The sequence below is a fragment of the Vipera ursinii genome, assembly GCF_947247035.1.
Source record: "Vipera ursinii genome assembly, chromosome: 4".
Classification (NCBI taxonomy): Eukaryota; Metazoa; Chordata; class Lepidosauria; order Squamata; family Viperidae; genus Vipera; species Vipera ursinii.
The window spans coordinates 34186539-34208448 of record NC_139514.1 but is presented as its reverse complement, the minus strand read 5'-3'; the positions used below and the strand labels follow the sequence as shown (position 1 = coordinate 34208448).

Here is a 21910-nt window from a genome sequence, read left to right as displayed (position 1 = left end):
GTGCTATTGTTTCAAACTCATTAGCTGATTTTCTAGTTTTAGAATACAGCTATATCTTGTTCAGGGTTTGAACAATCAGCAGTTTTGTGAAGGAAAGTGGGAGAGAAAACAACATCCAAGTATAATAGCAGACAGTTTTCATGAGCCAGAAATTTAATATGCTTCATGGATTGGAGACAAAGTAAGGCAAATTTAACTAACTTTATTCTTTCCTTTTTCCATTAGAGATTTAAATTTGTTAGACTCACTTTCATGCAGTCTATGCTTACATGCCAACAGAAAGAGCTTACAAGTGAAGTATGTTTCCTTATAGACTTTAATTTGTGTAATTACTTTATATGTAAGAGTTACTGAGGGCTTTGTTTCTGTGATAGGAAAGTACCTGCATTTGATTGATGGTATTATTTTGCTTATATTGATTAGGCACTTTTGAAATTGTTGGCATATAATGGATAGAATTATCTCCCACTAAATAGGTCTAAAAAAATCTGTCATGGTGTTTATGTTTGTATGTCCAATAATTGGCTCAAAAATTCAGAAAAAGCAAATCCGCTAATAATAAGAATAAAAAAAACCTGAAAAAGGGGAAAGCATTGTTCCAAAGATTGTTCCATATGAAAATTAAATGGTAAATTAAGCGTAGAGAGTATGAATTGCTTCACTTATATGTTAATCAAAAGATATGGAAAATGCCACTGCATTTAAAGGCGCCACTGTAATCAGGACTAAGTCTTTTGCATTTCCCATAGATAAGGTTTGTACAAATAGTATACATATGTATAAAACTATCTATGCTTAGAATAGCATTATTTCCAGCTTTATCCTAGTCAATAAAAATTAAAAGTGCTGCATTTTGCCATAATCAAAGATAAAATTGGGCATTCACTAGTTTAAATGCATAGAATGTAAATGTCTCTTTATGTTACAATCTGGTACAATGGACTATTATAGCAAACAATATTACAAAATACTTTGTTCTGTTTGCAGGCACTGCATTCAGGAAGGATAATTTCACTGAATATGTCTATAGAGAGAATTTTTCTAAAGGTTTTTCCCAGTGATCAGGTGATACAGAATCCTTTCAGGCCCACAAATGTCGCTCTCTCAAGTCTTCTCACTGCATCATACATCACTAACTCTTTCTTCTTTCACTGAAGTCAATAACCCAGTAATTGGGAGTGTGTGCAGAAAACTGAAATATTGAACTCTTGCCATTTATCTTATTGGAATTGTTTTGCTGCCTTGAATGAAAAATATTGATCTACTCGATCCCTTTAAGTACGAAGTTATACTCTGAAATGGGCCCCTCCATATATGGGCACAAGACAATTCTCTTCATTGCCCTGCTTTGGAAAAATTTCAGAGAATTTGAGACTGCAGAAGAACTCACTGAAGAGACTATATGATAAAATTATTAATTTGAGAAGAATGACAAGATAAAATTTAAAGAAAGATTTACATTGCTAGAAATGTCATTGGGGAAAAAATAAAGCAAGCAAGCAAGTAAAAGGAAAACAGCAGGAAGAATGCATGATTTAATAAATATTTATTTAATAAATGGTATGTATCAAAGATATCTTAGCCACAAGACTTAACACCTGGAAATTGCTACAGTCTCTAACCTTTGGGACAAGTTCCCTGACTTGGAATAAGCCATTTCAGGTTGAAATTAAAAAAGGAGGGAAAAATAAAATGATTTCAGAGAAAAAGGCTAACTACATAAGGCATCTTGGAAAGCAATAGCTACTACAGCTGCCAGTGGCCACAGCTTCATACTCTTTAAACCACTATTAAAGCTGTGTGAACAAATGAGAAGAAACTGTTCCCATGTGGACCTGTGTGGTACTTGGGTTTTTCAGGGAAACATCTTTCAGATGGACTCTATGCAGGCTGGCCATGGGCTCCTTTAGGAATTTTGGAACTTTGTTTGATGAACAAGATTATAATATCTTTATGCAGGGCTTTCTGCAATAAATGGTCAATAAAATCAAAATGGTGGCCACAGCAATAACTTGACAACTCTGCTTCTTTTTTTTATAGGTTTGGCCTGTACTGCTGGTTTGGTTATCCTTATTTCAGTTTGGTTCTGGTTCTGGTTATCCTTATTTCATTTTGGTTCTGGATCTAAGCTCCTAGCTCTTGATGCAAACAAAATTGTACCTGATGGTCCAGCTGACACTGGTTGGCACAGTTGCAAAAGGTTTTTTTAAAAGATAGGAAGAAAAATGGCTGAACTGAATTTTTTTTCTCCTGCAATTTTGAATCCTGAACTTTCTCTGGAAACTAGTTCTTGTGCAATAAATACAATATTTAACTGTTATTCATTGAAAGGGCAAGTTGAAATGTGGTTTAGCTTCAAAAAGCTTTGAATTTGCTTCCATTCTATATTTATGTGGTTTTTCCCCTTTCAGATCAGTATTAACCACCTGTTCTTAAGAAGACTTTAGAAACCTGCCCAGGTTCCCCCCCCCAAAAGGATGATTTGCCAAGAGACTGTCAGTCTCCTGGGTCTTAACTGGTATTAGAAGATATCATCAGTCTCTAAATTCTTTGAAACATTGCAAAAACTCATTCAAAGCAATTGGGATAGAAAATTTATCAAGGAAAATGCAGAGTATAATATTCTCTATAATATTTATACAAATTCATTAAATATAAAAACATTTCTTGATCAAAGATTTTTTGTTGTTGTTAGCTGTGAAGTCGTGTCCGACCCATCGCGACCCTATGGATAATGTTCCTCCAGGACTTCCTGTCCTCTACCATCTTCTGGAGCCCATTTAAGCTCACACCTACTGCTTCAGTGACTCCATCCAGCCACCTCATTCTCTGTCGTCCCCTTCTTCTCTTCCCCTCAATCTTTCCCAGCATTAGGCTCTTCTGCAGTGAGTCCTTCCTTCTCATTAGGTGGCCAAAGTATTTGAGTTTTAGCTTCAGGATCTGGCCTTCTGAAGAGCAGTCAGGGTTGATCTCCTCTAGGACTGACCGGTTGAAAAATGGCTGAACGATCGCCTTGCAGTCCAAGGGACTCGCAGGAGTCTTCTCCAGCACCATAGCTCAAAGGCCTCAATTCTTTGGCGCTCAGCCTTTTTTATGGTCCAACTTTCACTGCCATACACTGCAACTGGGAAGACCATAGCCTTGACTATACACACTTTTGTTGACAGGGTGATGTCTCTGCTTTTTAGTGTGTTGTCTAGATTTGTTATGGCTTTCCTCCCGAGGATCAAGCGTCTTTTAATTCCTTGGCTGCAGTCCCCATCTTCAGTGATCTTGGAGCCCAGGAAAATAAAATCTGTCACTACCTCCATTTCTTCCCCATCTATTTGCCAGGAATTGAGAGGGCCGGATGCCATGATCTTAGTTTTCTTAATGTTTAGTTTCAGCCCAACTTTTGCACTCTCCTTCTTCACCCGCAACAAGAGGCTCTTTAGTTCTTCTTCACTTTCTGCCATTAGAGTGGTATCATCTGCATATCTTAGGTTGTTGATATTTCTTCAGGCAATCTTAATTGTCCCGATTGTCGGGACCCTGAGAGATGGCTGGGCAGGAACAGGGGCCTCAGATATAAATTTAATAAGAGGCCCCTGGTTACTTTTTTAGCCAAATTTGTTGTAGGGTTAGGGAGGGGGGAGGGAGGTGGTTGGTTGGAGATGGGGGTAATCCACCAACTGTTGTTCAGGCCAGGTCCAGGATAGATCGCGTAGAGAGGGAGCCGGGGTCGGCCACCTCCGGAGCTCCGGAGTGGGTTGTGGGATTGCCTATTCCCACGACGATAGGGAATGGCAGCAGGTGTAAGATCAGAGGGCCGTACCGACCTCCGGGAGGGCATCTCCGCTATTTACAAGCGGTGAGGCGCTCCGACCCACTGTCTTCGACCCGAGGTCCCGGGAGCGGGGATGTGCAGCCACCTGAGCTCCGGCTGGTGTACCTGAATGCCAGGTCCGTCGCTAATAAGGCTCCTCTCGTCCGGGATCTGGTCGAGGGTGAGCATGCGGACCTGGCCTGCATCACAGAGACCTGGTTGGGCCCAGAGGGCGGTATCCCCCTGGTTGATCTTTGCCCACCAGGCTTCCGGGTGCTACACTGGCCTCGGACTCAGGGTAGGGGTGGGGAGTGGCTGTGGTTATGAGGGAGACCTTATGTCCGCAGGAGGCCACCGTTCTTCAGATAGTCGGGTGCGAATCTCTCTTATTGAGGTTTGGTCCTAGGGCGCAGTTGGGCTTGCTGCTGGTGTACCTTTTGCCTAGTCGCGCAGCAGTAGCCCTGCCTAAGCTTCTCGATATCCTCTCAGGGCTGGTGATTGAGTTCCCCAAACTTATGGTTTTGGGAGACTTCAATCTACCATCCCTGGGAGGAGCATCTGAGTTAGCTCGGGAGTTCATGGCTTCCATGACGGCCATGGACCTGACGCAAGTAATTCATGGACCAACTCATGAGGGAGGCCACACCCTTGACTTGGTTTTTTTATCTGGACGGTGGTTAGATGATCTTGGTGGGGGCTCCCCAATTGTTATGCCCCTGTCATGGACTAATCATCATCTCCTGCGGCTGGTCTTCCGTTTTGCCACTCCCCACTGTGGGGGTGTTGAGCCAACTAGATGGTTCCGCCCCAGGCGCTTAATGGACCATGAGAGGTTCCAGGCAGCACTGGGGTCCCCACCTGCCTCCTCTGCTCACAGCTTGGCAGATGCCTTAGTGGAAGCCTGGGAAAGGACGGCCACGGAGGCACTTGACCACCACATGTTTATTGGACCCGTGCCCTTCCTGGCTGGTTTATGCAGCCCAGGAGTGGACACAAGGCTGGTTCCAGGCGGTTATATCTGCCTTTTTGAGTGAGGTTAGTTTCCCCACTGCCTTGAAAGAGGCGGTGGTAAGACCTCTCCTCAAGAAGCCTGCCTTGGACCCGGCTGTGTTAAATAACTTTTGTCCGGTCTCCAACCTTCGCTTTTTGCGAAGGTTGTTGAGAGTGTGGTGGCGCATCAGCTCCCTCTGGTCCTGGATGAAGCAGATTATCTAGACCCGTACCAATCGGGCTTCAGGCCCGGGTACAGCACGGAGACGGCATTGGTTGCGCTGGTGAATGATCTCTGGAGGGCTCAGGACAGGCGATATTCCTCTGTCCTAGTCCTATTAGACCTCTCAGCGGCTTTCGATACCATCGACCATAGTATCCTGCTGTGGCGCCTCAGGGGATTGGGAGTGGGAGGCACGGTTTTACAGTGGTTCTCCTCCTATCTCCTGGGACGCTCGCAGTCGGTGTTGGCAGGGGGCAGAGGTCGACCACGAGGCCTCTCGTTTGTGGAGTTCCTCAGGGGTCGGTCCTCTCGCCTCTCCTGTTCAACATCTACATGAAACCGCTGGGTGAGATCATTCGTGGTTTTGGAGTTGGGTATCATCAGTATGCTGATGATACCCAGCTTTTCATTTCGACCCCAAACCACCCCAGTGATGCCCTCGACGTGATGTCCCAATGCCTGGAGGCGGTCCGGGTCTGGATGGGGAGGAACAGGGTTCGACTCAACCCTGACAAGACTGAGTGGCTGTGTGTACCGGCATCTCGGGATATTCAGGATATCCCACCCCTCACTATGGGGGCTGAGTTATTACCCCCTGTAGATAGGGCTCGCAACTTGGGAGTCCTCCTAGATTCACAGCTTTCCCTAGAAGACCATATAGTAGCTGTGACTAGGGGGGCCTTCGCCCAGGTTTGCCTGGTGCGCCAGTTGCGGCCCTATCTAGACCGGGATGCCTTACATACGGTCACTCATGTGCTCGTGACCTCTCGTCTGGACTACTGCAATGCTCTCTACATGGGGCTACCCTTGAAGACCACTCGGAGGCTCCAACTGGTACAGAATGCAGCCGCAAGAGTTGTATTGGGAGTTTCCCGACACTCCCATGTCACACCTTTGCTCCGTGAGCTGCATTGGCTTCCAGTTGTCTTCTGGGTGAGGTTCAAGGTATTAGTAATGACCTACAAAGCCCTACATGGCATGGGTCCGGAAAACCTTGGGGAGCACCAGCGGCCGGCGTCAACTTCCCTCTGCCCAGTACGCTCCCACAGAGAGGGCCTCCTCAGGGTGCCACCGGTCAAAGAATGCCAACTGGTGGCCCCCAGGGGGAGGGCGTTCTCTTTGGGTGCACCAGATCTATGGAACCATCTTCCGGTCGAGCTCCGGATGGCGCCCGATCTCCGCTCCTTCCGGCGCGATCTTAAAACCCATCTCTTTGAACAAGCTGGCCTGGCCTGATGGGACGGGGTTGGATTTTATAAATGGATTTTAACTTTTAATCTGTATTAATTTATTACGGGCACTGTTTAATTACTTTTTAATAATTTTTAATTTTTGTATCTTGTTTTTATGTATTGCCCTGTTCACCGCCCTGAGTCCTTCGGGAGAAGGGCGGTATACAAATTAAAATAATAATAATAATAATAATAATAATAATAATAATAATAATAATAATAATAATAATAATAATTCCAACTTTTGATTCATCTAGTCCTGCCTTTCTCATGATGTGCTCTGCATATAAGTTAAATAGGCAGGGTGACAGTATACAGCCTTGCCAGACTCCTTTCCTAATTTTGAACCAATCAGTGGTTCCGTGTCCAGTTCTCACTGTTGCTTCTTGGCCCACATATAGGTTTCTCAAGAGACAAATAAGATGGTCTGGTACACCCATCTCTTTAAGAACTTGCCACAGTTTGTTATGATCCACACAATCAAAGGCTTTAGCATAGTCAATGAAGCAGAAGTAGATGTTTTTCTGGAACTCTGTAGCTTTCTCCATGATCCAGCGTATGTTGGCAATTTGATCACTAGTTCCTCTGCCTCTTCGAAATCCTGCCTGTACTTCTGGTAGTTCTTGATCCATATACTGCTGGAGTCTAGCTTGTAGGATTTTAAGCATAACTTTACTAGCATGAGAAATGAGTGCAATGGTGCGATAGTTTGAACATTCTTTGGCACTGCCTTTCTTTGGAATTGGAATGTAAACTGATCTTTTCAAATCCTGTGGCCACTGTTGAGTTTTCCAAATTTGCTGGCAAATTGAGTGTAGCACTTTTACTGCATCGTCTTTTAAGATTTTGAATAGCTCAGCTGGAATACTGTCACCTCCACTAGCTTTGTTGTTGCTCAGCTTTTCTAAGGCCCACTTCACTTCACATTCTAGGATGTCTGGCTCGAGGTCAGTGACCACCTCATTGTGATTATCAGGGACGTTAAACTCATTCTTGTATAGTTCTTCTGTGTAATTTTGCCACCTCTTCTTAATCTCTTCTGCTTCTGTTAGGTCCCTGCCATTTTGGTCCTTTATCATGCCCATTTTTGCATTAAACGTTCCCTTCATCTCTCCAATTTTCTTGAAAAGATCTCTGGCCCTCCCTATTCTATTGTTTTCTTCTATTTCTTTGCACTGTTCATTTAAGAAGGCATTCTTATCTCCTCTAGCTATTCTCTGGAATTCTGCATTCAATTGGGCGTATCCTTCTTTTTCTCCCTTGCCTTTTGCTTTCCTCCTTTTCTCAGCTATTTGCAAAGCTTCCTCAGACAGCCATTTTGCTTTCTTGCATTTCTTTTTCTTTAGGATGGTTTTGGATGTTACCTGTTGTACAATGTTGCGAACCTCTGTCCATAGTTCTTCAGGCACTCTGTCTATCAAATCTAATTCCTTAAATCTATTTGTCACCTCTACTGTATATTCAACCGGGATATGATTTAATTCATACCTGAGTGGCCTAGTGCTTTTCCCTACTTTCTTCAGTTTAAGCCTAACTTTGCAATGGGAAGCTTATGGTCTGAGCCACAGTCAGCTCCTGGTCTTGTTTTTACTGACTGTATAGAGCTTCTCCATCTTTGGCTGCAGAGCACATAGTCAATCTGATTTCTGTGTTGACTGTCTGGTGATGTCCATGTCTAGAGCTGTCTCTTGGGTTGTTGGAAAAGAGTGTTTGCTATGACCATCGTATTCTCTTGACAAAATTCTATCAGCCTGTGCCCTGCTTCATTTTGTACTCCAAGGCCAAACTTGCCTGTTATTCCGGTTATCTTTTGGCTTCCTACTTTAGCATTCCAATCCCCCATGATGATAAGAACATCATTTTATGGTGTTAGTTCTATAAGGTGCTGTAGGGCTTCATAGAACCGGTCAATTTCATCCTCTTCAGCACTGGTGGTTGGGGCATAGACTTGGACTACTGTAATATTGAATGGTTTCCCTTGGATTCGAACTGAGATCATTCTGTCATTTTGAGGATTGTATCCCAGTATTGCTTTTCCTACTCTTTTATTGACTATGAAGGCTACTCCATTTCTTTTGAAGGATTCTTGCTCGCAGTAGTATACTGTACCTGATGGTCATCTGAATTAAATTCACCCATTCCTGTCCATTTTAGTTCGCTGATACCTAAGATGTCGATGTTCAGTCTTGTCATCTCTTGTTTGACCATGTCCAGCTTTCCTTGATTCATGGATCTTACATTCTAGGTTCCTATGGAGAAAAAATCTTTACAGCATCGGACTTTCCTTTCACCACCAGACATATCCACAACTGAGCGTCCTTTCGGCTTTGGTCCAGTCGCTTCATTCTTTCTGGCACTACTAGTACTAGCCCTCTGCTCTTCCCCAGTAGCATATTGGATGCCTTCCGACCTGAGGGGCTCATCTTCCAGCGTCATATCGTTTTGCCTTTTGGTACTGTCCATAGGGTTTTCATGGCAAAGATACTGGAGTGGTTTGCCATTTTCTTTTCCAGTGGATCACGTTTTGTCAGAACTCTCTGCTATGACCTTTCCGTCTTTGGTGGCCCTGCACGGCATAGCTCATAGCTTCATTGAATTATGCAAGCCCCTTCTCCACGACAAGGCAGTAATCCATGAAGGGGGATCAAAGATTATGCATGCCATTTTTAACTATAAATATTTATAGATTGGCTTTCTGTGTGAATGAATTAAATTCAAATTTCTAAAACTGTAAATGAAACTCTCATGTATGTTTACTCTGGAGGAAGTCCCATTCGAAAGAATGCTGAGAAACAAGATTTCTGCAACCAAAGAATAAAATCCTATTTTTAAAATTAATTTCCAAAGACTGAAGGTAAGTGGGGTTAAACCTAAATAGATGTGCACAAAATGTTACCTTGATTATTAAATGACCTCTTGGGGAGATGCACATGTAAATACAATGCAATGTGAAAAGTGAAGAGGAAGGGAGCAGCTCATCACAATCATTTGTAAGAGTTTGGGACAGACAATGAGTTAATTTTTATACATGTTCATGAAAAAAATAGTGGTTATTGTGGATGGAGTGATTGCAAACACTGGTGATATACAGCTAGTAAGAGGGGAAGAACAGCATCAAGGCTGAAGCAGAGGGCTGAGTGCTTTCAAAAGATGGTACACCCCCATGTCCTTCTTAGTCCTTCATGAGACATTTTCTTTTTCTTTTTTGTCCATCACGGTACTCATTCAAGTCTCTGCAGAACCCAGTTTGAAACATCAGGAGAAGTTCCTTCCAACTACAGAATCATTAGAATGTGGTCTGATAAATTATCACACTTCACTGTACCTTCAGTCTTATCAGGCCTGGTCAATAGTTATCAGATCTGAGCAGTGAAAAACCAGAACACCATGATGTGGCAGCAAACAGATACTGTAAATTTACTTAATCAACTGGATTTTTTCAGCCAAGTATAGCCAAATAACAGTGGGATGAAAGGAACAGAAACACCAATTTCTGCAAAAACCTTTTATGCAGTGAGCCCACAAGCAAGAAAGTAAAAAAAACTCCTGCATTTTAGAGTGGCTGTACTGCTTGGAGGCAAAAATGCATTTTAACTCAATAAGTTTTATTTATACTAGCAAAAATATTGTATTGCTCCAAGTTAAAATGTTCTTCATGTTGACTGCTTTTTAGCAAATAAGTCAAGGAGAATAAAAGATTTCAGTGGATGACTGCTTAAACATTTTATTCATCTTTCTACCAAAACAAAGAAACAAAACTAAACCATCCATAATCCAATTTTTAATTCTCCTGTTTTCAGGAGAATTCTCTCTCTGTGGAGAGCGAAAGAAAGAAGGCTGAACTCCCAAATATATCCCTTTTTCCATTTTTTAAAATAGTGCTACATCAATCACAATCAGATATTGAAGACCATATTATTGTGGGTGCTAGTATGGTTTTCAAACTAATTTACTAGAAATGGAAAGTTTGGGGATGAAAGTAAGTATATCATGGGTTTTGGAATCAAGTGAAAAACATTTTTCTGTCACTTCTGCAGAAAACAGAAATAAATACTGTTTATTATAAATAAATACTTGGGTAGTTGAGTAGTTTGACTATATCTAACACCACCAACAATACCAAGGAGATTATAGGTGCAGAGCATTTCAGTTATATTTCCTGGTATTATTTAGGTCATTATTTATATTTAGACCTTTTATAAAATGACTATTCTCATCGTTGCTAAACTGGGAACTTCCAGATGTGTTGATTAGTAATAAAAGGAAAAGATAAAGATTTCCCCCTGTCCATTTGTATCTGACTCTAGGAAATGGTGCTCATCTCCATTTCTTAAACAAGGGAGACAGTGTTGCCTGAAGACATTTCCAGCATACCACATTTTTGCTGAGGCACCTGGAACACTGTTAGCTTACTACCCAAGGGGTACCTATTTATCTACTCACATTTGCATGCTTTCAAAGGGGCTTGGGCAAAGACAGGTGGTCACCCTGTCACATGGCGCTCAAGTCTAGGCTGTCACCTTTCCAGCTCAGAATCTTTAACTAATGAGCTATTGGTTCTTATCCTTTTCTTCACCATGGAACCCATTTATATATCTTTTGTGGCCATAGACTATGGTCCTAAAACAAGATTTAAATCATAACATTTCTTCAAGCTTTCGCAGAACCCTGTGACGACATCACAGACCCCAGTTGAGAACCAATGTACTCAGCCATCATTTCTCCTTATAGCAATAGTCCCAGTTAACCATAATAATGCCAAAAGATTAAATGTATAACTTCTTCCCTTTCATATTTGTGTTGTGTCACTGTATGTAAGATTTTCACAGATGGTATTTGCTTCATAATGTAGAAGCATGTGTTTCATTGCCTTCTCACTTCCACCAGTATACTACAATTGTGTTTGTTAAATCTAGCTGGAATAGTATGTTGGCTAAACATGCAACAAACTGGGCAGGTATGCTATGGAAAGTATTAGGATTTTTTAAAACAAGGGAAATTATAACCAATTTTAAGTGTATTTAGTTTTCCTGATGATACGGCTCCAGGTCTGAAAGTTAAGCTGTGGCATACTAAAATCAATGATATATTATAGATGCATATGGAAAATTAATATATAAATCAGTTTTAGAATATATAAGCATATGTAGGAAAAATATATTTCCAGGGTTTTAGCTATAAATTCAGTATAGGTAGTTTGACTTATGACAGCAATGGAGCCTTCCTGTTCATATCGGGAGTCAAGGACTCCTGATATGAAGCATATAATTCACAATCACCCTGACCCTGCTTTCACCAATGCATTCATTAAACAAATAGGCAGGTTGTTAGGTAGAGCATGGGGTGACTCAGGAATGGGAGAAACCAAGTGTTCTGTTCCAGCCTACTACCGGCCCTGCAGAAAAGGCAGGGACAACTCCTTTACAAAAGGCAAAAGGCTGGAAGTAAGCCCGCCAAATTTATTTACACAAAACAGATCCAAAAAAGATCAAACTGAGCAAAACAAAACACAAACCACTAAAACAGGAGCTATTCAAACGGTTGCCTTCAGCAAACCAGCCCTCCCACACATTCCCCTTTTAAACAGTTCAAGGCGTGGCTTCTCTCTGCCTCCTTCTGATGTGCCCCATTGCCTTCCTCTGTTTACTCCTGATTGACTGCTTCCTGCGTCGGGCATCCTTGAACAGGGCCAGCTGTGGGTCATCTTCATCCACACTGTCAGGCTCACACAGTGTGCGTAGTAACCAGATGGGAGGCGCCTGGCTGAGAGCTCTGCAAAGCCTCAGAACTCTCCTCTGCAGGCTCTCCAAACCCCTCCTCCTCCTCCTCCTCCTCTGAATCGTCCGACCCAACTGCCGAACCCACAGGCTGACCCTGAATCACAACACCGAGGGAGTCCTAGTGCAGGCACAGACACTTCCAGGAGGCCTCCCCCACCCTGTAAGATATCCCATGCTCTGCCTCCTCCCACTTGGTTTCTCCAAAGCCCTATGGGCCTCCTCCATACCCCACCTCATCACTCTTTGCTTACTTAGCTTTTGACGATATCTAGAACTCAGCAAGTCAGGATAGAGAAGGACGCTCCCTTGCTGGGCACAATCAAGGAGAAATCCTGTCACTTTTGCTTCTGTTGCAATCCTTTTTTTTCCAGTCAGCATAAATCAGTATGATTTCTTCTTAGTGCCACCAGTGCTAGCTTTACATTAATCTTACACTAGTGGGGCTAAGAAGAAATTGTGCCTATTTTGCTTTCTTGCAGGGCTTTCCTCTTGTTGTGACCCTGACCCCTGACCCTGTCCTACCTGAGGAAGAGGACTCTGAGGATGATGGGGAGGAACTGGCAAGGCCTCCCTCTCTGGGACCCTCCCCTCTGGCAAGGCCTCCATCTCCATCTGAAGGCCGACAGGAGCAGCCTGTGATTAGCCAGGCTGGGAGTGAGCCAGAGCAGCTGCAGCAGATGGAGAGTAGCGGAGATGAATCATGGCTAGATCCCCAAGAACGGCGCAGAGCCAAGCGTTTACAGCAGCGTAAGAAGAGTAGGAGGGTCAGGGATTAGCTGAGTCACTGAGCCACACCCCACAAGGTACAAAAGGGGGTGTGGCTGCTCTCAGTACTTTGTGATGAACAATAATTTAATCAACTTCTGGTCACATCTTCAGACTTCTGTCAGATATACTACCTGTTTGAAACCCTGGCCTGAATTCTTGACAACGCTTCTGTACTTTTGTTTCTGGACTGTTTGCTTGTTTGCTTGGACTCATTTTGAGTAATTGTTTGGAAGTTATCTCAATCCAGTGGACGCTTGAGGTAACGAGCCTATTTTGGCTGACTGTTTGTATTTTGCTGCCAAGGCCTTATCAGAAGGCAATTACTAAAGCCTCAGGAATTAACCCTTGCTAGTCGTGCCTGCTTGTCTGTCTGTTTGTACCCCGGGGGGGGGAACAGAACACCTCTCCAGCCAACATAAATCACTACAATTTCTTCATAACACCACCAGGGTAAGACTAGCATAAAGCTAACGTTGCCATCACTAAGAAAAAATCATACCTATTTATGCTAGCTGGAAAAGTGATAGGATTTCCTCTTCTTGATTGTGCCACATGGCCCCGCAAGAGTGTGGCCTTTTCTACCCTGACTTCCTCAGTTCTGGATATCATCAAAAGATTAGTGAGTGAATGGTGATGGGGGAGTGCGAGTGAGGAGGAGTGCATGGAACCCAGTATGCTGGCAAAGCAGGCCCAGTGCTTCTGAGGACCTGGTGGGACAGGATGGCAGAGTAATAAGTGGGTGGGTGTCATAAGGACAAAAGACTGCAAGGGCACTGCAGAATTTGTAACTTTGAAATGGATTTGTATTCAGCTTTTGGGGTCTGTGTTGTAACTTCGAAGGTTCATTAAATGGCCTATCGTACCTCAAGGATTCCCTGTATATACTCCTACTCAGTGGTTTACATTTTAATTTGAAATAATATGTCATTTTCATACGATTTGGTTGCAATATGAAACCAATGCAATGAAAAGCAAAGTGAGCTAAACATAGTAGGTTAAAAACAGGTTCATGTATAAGCTTAGCTGATTGCATTTGTTATGTTGGAGAATGTCAGAACATTTCTATTTTAACTGCAGCTGTTACGAATATCATTTTATATGCTGTGAAATAGAGACATTTTTCAGAGAAAGTAATAGAAATTAATATTAATTAATATTTCATAACATACTACACATTTCATCCTAGCTATATATTTGTGGAAGGTAACTTTCCACTTTTTATCTCTAAATCAAGGGCAATGAAACATTTTCTCATGTATGTGATAACATAGGAAATGAATGCTGCAATTGTATGTACATTTATCTGAATGTAAGCTTTAGTGCATTCAATAGGTTTTAGTTCTGAGTAGCTATGAACAGTTGTTCATTGCATCAGGTCCTCATCACTTGAAGCATTATGATACACTTGAATGCAACAGTCTTCTATATAGAATGCATTAAATTGTAAAGGATTTTATAAGTCATCTCAGTCAACCCCTTCTCATTGAAGGAATCCTCTAAACCAGCATTTCTGAAAGTATAGTCTGGGGATCCCTGGGATCCCTGACACCCTTATTGGGGGTCTGCAAATAAATATTTTAAAATTTTTCATTTTAAATATCTAATATAGTAAATATTCTGTAGATACATATAACCTAATAAGCCAAAGCTCTTCAATCACTTTTCAGAATGTAAGGGAGTCCTGAGATTAACATATTTGAGAACCGTTACTCTTAACTATCCCTTTCAGATATTTCTTTTGAGAATCTCCATACATTGCTTGCAATGTTCTAACCAAACTGATTCACTGCTTAACAGTCTTCTTGTCAAGAATTTCCTCTTGATAGTCACTCTGCCTCTTGCATTTCGTTTCGAGCTCTGGTCCTTCCAGTATTGGAATTTCTTTCTGTCAGTTGTCAATAGCCATTCAATCACACTGAGGAATAAATGGGAAGAAAATCTAACTTATCAACTCCATTTAGTTCATCATGACTCAGCTGTTTTTTTTACACATGGACATTCTAGTATGTATTATGAAAGTGTTAATGATTTTCTTTTTACAGATTTTATTCTTAATGTTCACATTGCACTTTTTCATGTTTAAAAATACCTAAACATTATGAAAAGATGTAGTGCCATGAAAGTATTTAAAAGAGGTGCTTTAAATGTATGGGAGCATGAATGAATTCTTTCTTTCAATTAAATCAGAAACATCTTGATGTGAATTTATAAACCCAGTTTTCTCTGCGCTTAAGTACATGCATACCTCCTTCACTTTTCTTTCTTTCTAGCAGCTATTGGTTAAAAAAAAAGGAAAAGATTTTATGACATTAACATATGGAAAAAAAACTGGTCTGTACAGACTGTGTAGAGATGGACAAAGAACAATACAGGTAGTCTTCAACTTATACCTGTAATTGACCTTGGAATTGTGGTCTAAGTTGTTGCAGTCATTAAGTAGGTTACCACATAATTGTTCCCAATTTTTTGGCCTTTTTTGTGGCAGTCTTAAGCAAATGCCACAGTTAAGTGAATGCTGCAGTTGTGAAGCAAACAGCATGGTGTTAAGCAAATCCATTTTATCCAGTCAGCATATTTTGTCTGAAACTGGAATTCCAGAAACCACCAAATCCATTGAAAAATGCAATCAAGAGGTGAGCTGGTTTCCAAGTGCCCAAAATGTGATCAAGTGGCCGCAAGGAGATGTAGCAATTGGAACTTCAAAATTGGTCATAAGTATTGGGGGTTTTGGGGGTGGGGGGTGGGGGGAAGGGTTTTCTGTCATAAACAACCAGTGGTTAAGTAAAAACTATGTGTATTGCCTGGGCAGACACAAAAAACTCACACGTTTTTCCAATAATATCAGCTGGCCATGATCTGCCTTTCCAAATTCATTTTAGCTGATATGATGTCCTCCTGGATAATTGTAGCTGATAAATCATCAGTTAACAATAAAATAAAACATACTATATTGCTATTACAGTGATGTATAAGCATATTGTTAGAAGCTAACTTTTCAAAAAGTTAACCAATAAATTAATTAAGCAGAATCTGAATGCCATGAATAACATTTTTGTTTTGCACTGTCTCTTCTATTTTGGCAGTTAGGTAATGTGAGAGTAGTGCTTTCAATTACATTTGATTTCCAAATATTTAAATTATTTACCACAATTGTTTTCTGCTCTGAAGTGAATTTAGCAATGAGATAGACTTTAGTGTCAATACGCTAACTCCAGCCATGAAGCTTAACCAAAAAGCTAGAAAAATGACACTGAAATTAAGGCTACTGAGCTACCCCTCTAATCTACCAAGAAGTTTATATAAATACTGTTTACATAAAACGAAACATGAAATAGACAAGCTTAAACAAGTACTAAATCCAAGCTTTGCACATGACTAGAAAGTTACAGAAAACAATACCTGGTTTGTATGCATCTCTTTAACCTAATAAGGTTATCTTCCTCTTACAGCCTCTTAAATAAGCTTAATTAAAAAGAATGTAGAAAATATGTGAGCAGAGAGAAAAAGTAATTCTTCTGCTAAAAATGCATTCAAAAATGCATTTGCATAATCGTAAAACAGGTTATTTTCATCTAGATGCTGAACAGGATAATGCATAACAGTTATTATAAGGAAGTATACCTGTCACATATTTGTATTAACCATGAGATATTTGCTAGCATAGCAGAGGCAGTGTGACACTAATTTTTAGAAGACCTTTCCTTAACATCTAACACAGCAGATATTACTCCTCTTTGGAGGCAACTGATTTCAGATAACCGATGTCTTCTTGTACCAGAATCTCAAGGGATTCATAAAATATTGACAATGACTTTCCTATTCTCCTGTCCAAAAAGTCTAAACCATTTCTTTATACCCACTAAATTAAACATGAGGATCAGGGCTGGAGACTGCCATTTTCTTGCTTTAGTGGGGGAGAAAAAAGTATAGTGCCATTCTATCTGCCAGTCCAAATGCCATATCTTTAAAATGCCATTGACTTAGAAGGTTGGCTTATAAACCCTTTGCTATTTGCTAAAATCTATTCTATATATAGTAGCATATTTCCCCAATATTCGGTCAGTTGAGCAAATGCCAAGTAAAAGAAGCCTATATATGCATCTCCAACTGCAGAAGGGTAATGTTATGTACTGGGCTCTTGAAGAATACCACGTGGGCTGTTGGAGCAGCTAACGGCTGTCCAGCAACCCAGACTACAAGTCTCCTGTGCTGCAATTGGCTATCCCTAGGCGGCAATGGTTGATTCAAACCTATTGGCTGCCGCCTAGGGGCTAGACTATATATTGCGGCTGGTTGCAGCCTTTTCCCCAGTACAGTTTCTGCACGAAATAAACTATGAGTTACCTTGTACTCAGCTTCGCGTCGTCATTCCTGCATGAAAGAACCCGCTATTTAACAGGTAACATACATGATAGCTCGACCTCCCCCTCCCAAAGGCCTGTGAATAATCATTTTTCCACTTGTATGTAATACGTCATAAGAAATAATTGTTTGCTACCTTGTTTGTAATCCTAGAACTCCCACAATTCATGTAGAACTCCCTGCAGGCAGGAACTTTCCTATTCTTTTTGATAAGCAAGAAGAATGCTCTACACTCACACACACACAGGCAAAAAATATGAGAGAGAGAAAATGGGAAATGCATTAATCTCTAAATTAGTTCTCTGGGATGCAGTCTCTGGTACAGAACTGATACAGAAAGCAGCGTGGGGAAAAAAGCAAATATAAATAAGAGTAACAGATACCAATACAGCCATGCATATTGCCTCCATGTTGATTTGAAGTCCTAAATACTGCAAGTTAATTAACCTTTTATTTCTCAGGATGTTAGTTACTGATTAGCTTTCTCCACATTAGCACATTCATAAGACTTCAGCTACAGAGAAAATGGACAGCTTCCTGAGAAAGCATCAGATCATGTCTGGAATGAAACCAAATTGAGGGCTCATTTGAACTTACTCTGCAACAACAGAACAGACAAGAATGCTTACTGTTTTGTTTAAGGCTGCACAAAAGGCTGACATTGGTATTCCCTACTGTGGCATTTTATTGGAGGAAGAGAATGTGTTAAGGAATTTGTTGTGCAGAGGTCTCCTTGTGCTACCAAAGAGTTGCACAGACAAGGAATGGTACTGAGAGCAGTAAAAGTCACACACAAGAGTACACTGAGTTCTAAAAGCAAAAAGTATTTTACTTTGAGGTGGTGTAAGAACAAAAATGCACAGTCAAAAATAAACAGTCCAGGTCATAAACAATAGCAACAGTCCAAACTACAAAGTCTTCTTACCGGTCCAGAGGTCAATACACAGTTTAGGTTACAACAGTAGTAAACCAACAGCAGAGCAAAAACAGTAACAGTAGAGATCAGTGAATTCAGAGAGAGAGAGAAGCTACGTTCCTAGCTTCCTCTTATGGCCATGAGAACACTTACACACCCATTGGCCAATTAACATCTTAAAGCCATAGCATTATGGTTAATATATTTTCAACCCAACATTGTAGGCTAACACCATATGCCTAACAGAATGGACACACAGTAAATGACTTGGGTGATTTTGCAGATAATATAGATTAGGCTTCAGCATGGGGGCAGGGTATAGGGATGTAAACCTGACAACCCCACATTAAATGGGAAAAAAACTGCATGAGTCCTGGTGGACTCTGAAATCCACAAAGCCATAGAAAGTTACAAGTTCCAAATCCTATTTTATGTTCAAAGTATAAATAATTCCATAGTATAAAATGTGTCCTCTGTAAATTTTCTTTCCCTTTTTTAACTTTTTGAGATCTTCAAAATGATTTTTGAATATTTCCAGCATTTCCTCCATATCTTACTTTTTTAAAAAACAACAAACACAGTAAGACACCACAATATAAGCAAACATGAAGAACAATTTGTGCTTTGGCACAGGATATATCTAAAATTATTTTTAAAATCTTACATTTTGTACATAATGCTGCATAAACATCTGTTAGTACAGGTATCATCAAATGTTCTTTGACAATTCAGTTCTTTTCAAGACTTCAACAGCCAAATGAATATTAATAAAAGTAACATTATAATTCTTACATATATGATTTTTTTCTGCAGTTCTCTGATTTCTTGGACATTTCTTGAAAAGTAGAGTTGGTGATTTTCTTACAAAGTGAAATGAAAAGCTGATGAAGTTGCCCTAGCAGTGAACCATTGGATACAATACTCTGCATCACTGGATATCCAAATTATTTTCAGGTATTTTGGCATATATACAATTTATGTGCTGCATTCTGTGAGCTAGTACTGAAGGGCTATTTTTCAAGCATGGATTGTTCTATGAACTGCTCACCTTTTGTTCATACTACTCCCTTTACCAAATCTCCTACGTATTCTGTAGAAGGTTACATTAATTTGAATGAATTCAAATACTCTATGAGTCTGTTCGTACTGGAGGCCACAGTAAAAATTAGATATGCCAACACTCCTGTTGTTTTAAAATCCCATCCAGCTTGACACAAATGAGAAACATTAAAACATGTTGACAGTAGTTTGAGAACACCCTTAAGCCTACCCACAACACGACAAAAATGTCTCTCAATGAAAATATGTCCATATCCATTGACTAGAAATTGAAGCAGTAAAATTGTTCCCTCTCATCCTGTCTAGCAACTTAGGATTTATTTATTTATTTATTTATTTATTTATTTATTTATTTATTTATTTATTTATTTATTTATTTATTTATTTATATGTTGGATGCTGTCTCACCAAGCTGATCTTTGCCTTCTCAGGTAGTTATACTTCCAAATAAAATGTTGGGTTGCAATCACCCAATATGATTGTTTTCCCTAGGATATGATCTTTTGATATATGAATGTATCATTACAGACTGACATAATAGCTTCTTGTTTAATGAGAAAAATGAACATTGAATGTGGCAAGGAAACTGTCAGGCATAAATGCTGGTATCTATGGATGAACCAGTACTTAGGGACACTAGGTTGGCAATCCTGCTGTAACTGAGTCACATCCTTCAAGCTTATCTGCCTAGCCAATTTGACTCAAGAACAATGATGAACCACTAACCATTTCTCAATGGAGATAATATACAATGTCATCCTTTATGGATCTCAGCCCATCTCTGTCTGCCTCTTCTTGCAATATATCAAATGAATGTTCTCTGATGTGTGTTAGCACAAACATTACTACCTGGTTTGCCTGTTAATGTCTGGTTTCCATGCAAAGAACTCAGCGGTTTCATCCCAAAGATGCTTTTTCAGGAGGCAACTGAAAAAGCACCTTTGGAACAACCTTGACTTGGATGACTGAGAATCTCTATAGACAGAAACTCAGTGAACTACTGTTGTCACAGGAACGCCACTTGCATAATAGTCGTAGGTCATTGTCCTCTGTGACCATTTTGTTCTTGGCTGATGGATTGTACTCCTTTGTCTGAAAATAACTGGTAAATCTTTTCTCTTCTTTGTTTTAACCAGCGGACTGAGAGAAGAAACAGGATTTGATTTCTCACCAATCTCTCCACGCCAGGAAAGAATATATATACAAGCTAGCTCTTCACAGTAAAACAGGATATATGAGTGGGCAGTTATTTTATTTTTTTTTCCAATTTCAGTGATTAATAAAATCAAACTGTCACTAACACAAATTTAGTTTCGGAAAACAGGAAAACCTGTTTAAAATATTTGTTGTAACTTGTTACTATTATGACATAGCTCAGGAAAAAGAAAAGGTCTCTGCTTTCCACAGTTTTCTTATCTGTCTAATCAAAGTAATTTGAGCTGACAGCTGACAAAAACAGAACAAGATAATTTACCTGCATGCAGCTGAAACAGAAAAACCAAACCATGAGTACATTCACACTCCCTGGAGAAGTAGATAGTTATATGCAGAGATGAAGGCAGAGAGGCTCACACAACACAGGCTTAGCTTGAGAGAGAGAAAGATGTTTGCAGTTTAAGGTGATCTAATAATTGAGAGTTGAGGTGATACACTTAATGCCTGTCAAAGAGTTAGAATTCTCAGACAGAATGAGAATGCTTGGAAACTGGGCTACCAAATCTGTCTTGCAAAAATCCCAAACCACTTGGTAACAGCAAAGAGATACATACAATTCTAACTTTCTGCTGGCTTGAAGCACATGTTTTGAATGATATATAACCTATATCCAATAGTTCAAATGCAAAGGGAAAAGGACAAATTAAAACAAACGAATATAAATATAAGTACATCCTAAACCAAACACTAACTGAAAAGGTAGAGACTAAGTTACTTTATGGGGAAACAATGGCTTGATTATTAATATTAAAGTGTAATAATTATCAGTGAACACGCACTCTTTGTATCCACATAGCTTTCATGTTATTTCCTTTGAAATATTCAAATCCACAGTTCTTGTTACATTATGCAACTATGTTGCAAATCATCAGAGTTGTCAGCCAATAGCAGATTATTTGCACTGAAAAGTTCATATATATTCATGCTACCAACCAATATACATCTCAGATAATCACAAACATGTTTTCTACATTCATCTATGCCTACAATAAACAACTAAGAAAACATCACTGTTTTATTTCCAGGTCATGGTTGAATCATTCACTAAGCATCTATTCTCACTGGACTTTGCTTCCATCACATACCACTTTATTTCTTGTTTTGCAATTTCACTATAATTCTGTTGTTGTTATGCTATCATATCACAGTCAATTCTTGATGATTTTGAATAAAAGCTCATTAAGCTATCTTTTTGATTGCATTACACAGTTCTTGCAGTGTATTTCTGTGGCTTCCAATACTCCATCAATCTACCACATGTGCATTGTAAGCCCTTTCTCCTACTCTTCATCTAGTTTTCATAATCCTCTTTTTTCAAAGTTGCATCAGACTTCATGATATGTCCAAAGGATTATAACTTTTGTTTCATGTGCATTGCTTCCAGTCACTAGTTTGGCTTAATTTCCTGTAGTCTTGTATTGTCCAAAAATGCAATGAAATGGTACATACCACCAGCAAGAGGATCATTGATATCTTCCTGGACTTGCAAGAAGACTTTCATTATTTAAAAGCTTAATAAATGAACTTATTCCTTAATCTGTAATTCCACACGTCTATGCC

At 40.2% G+C, this 21910-nt stretch overlaps 1 long non-coding RNA gene across 1 annotated transcript; it reads left to right on the top strand.

Moving 5' to 3' along the window:
- The first annotated feature begins 65 nt into the window (after positions 1 to 65).
- On the top strand, positions 66 to 21406 carry LOC310639626. The gene is made up of 3 exons (XR_014492362.1): positions 66 to 181; positions 18890 to 19030; positions 20272 to 21406. It is a non-coding gene; the product is annotated as an uncharacterized lncRNA (long non-coding RNA).
- Positions 21407 to 21910: the final 504 nt, after the last annotated feature.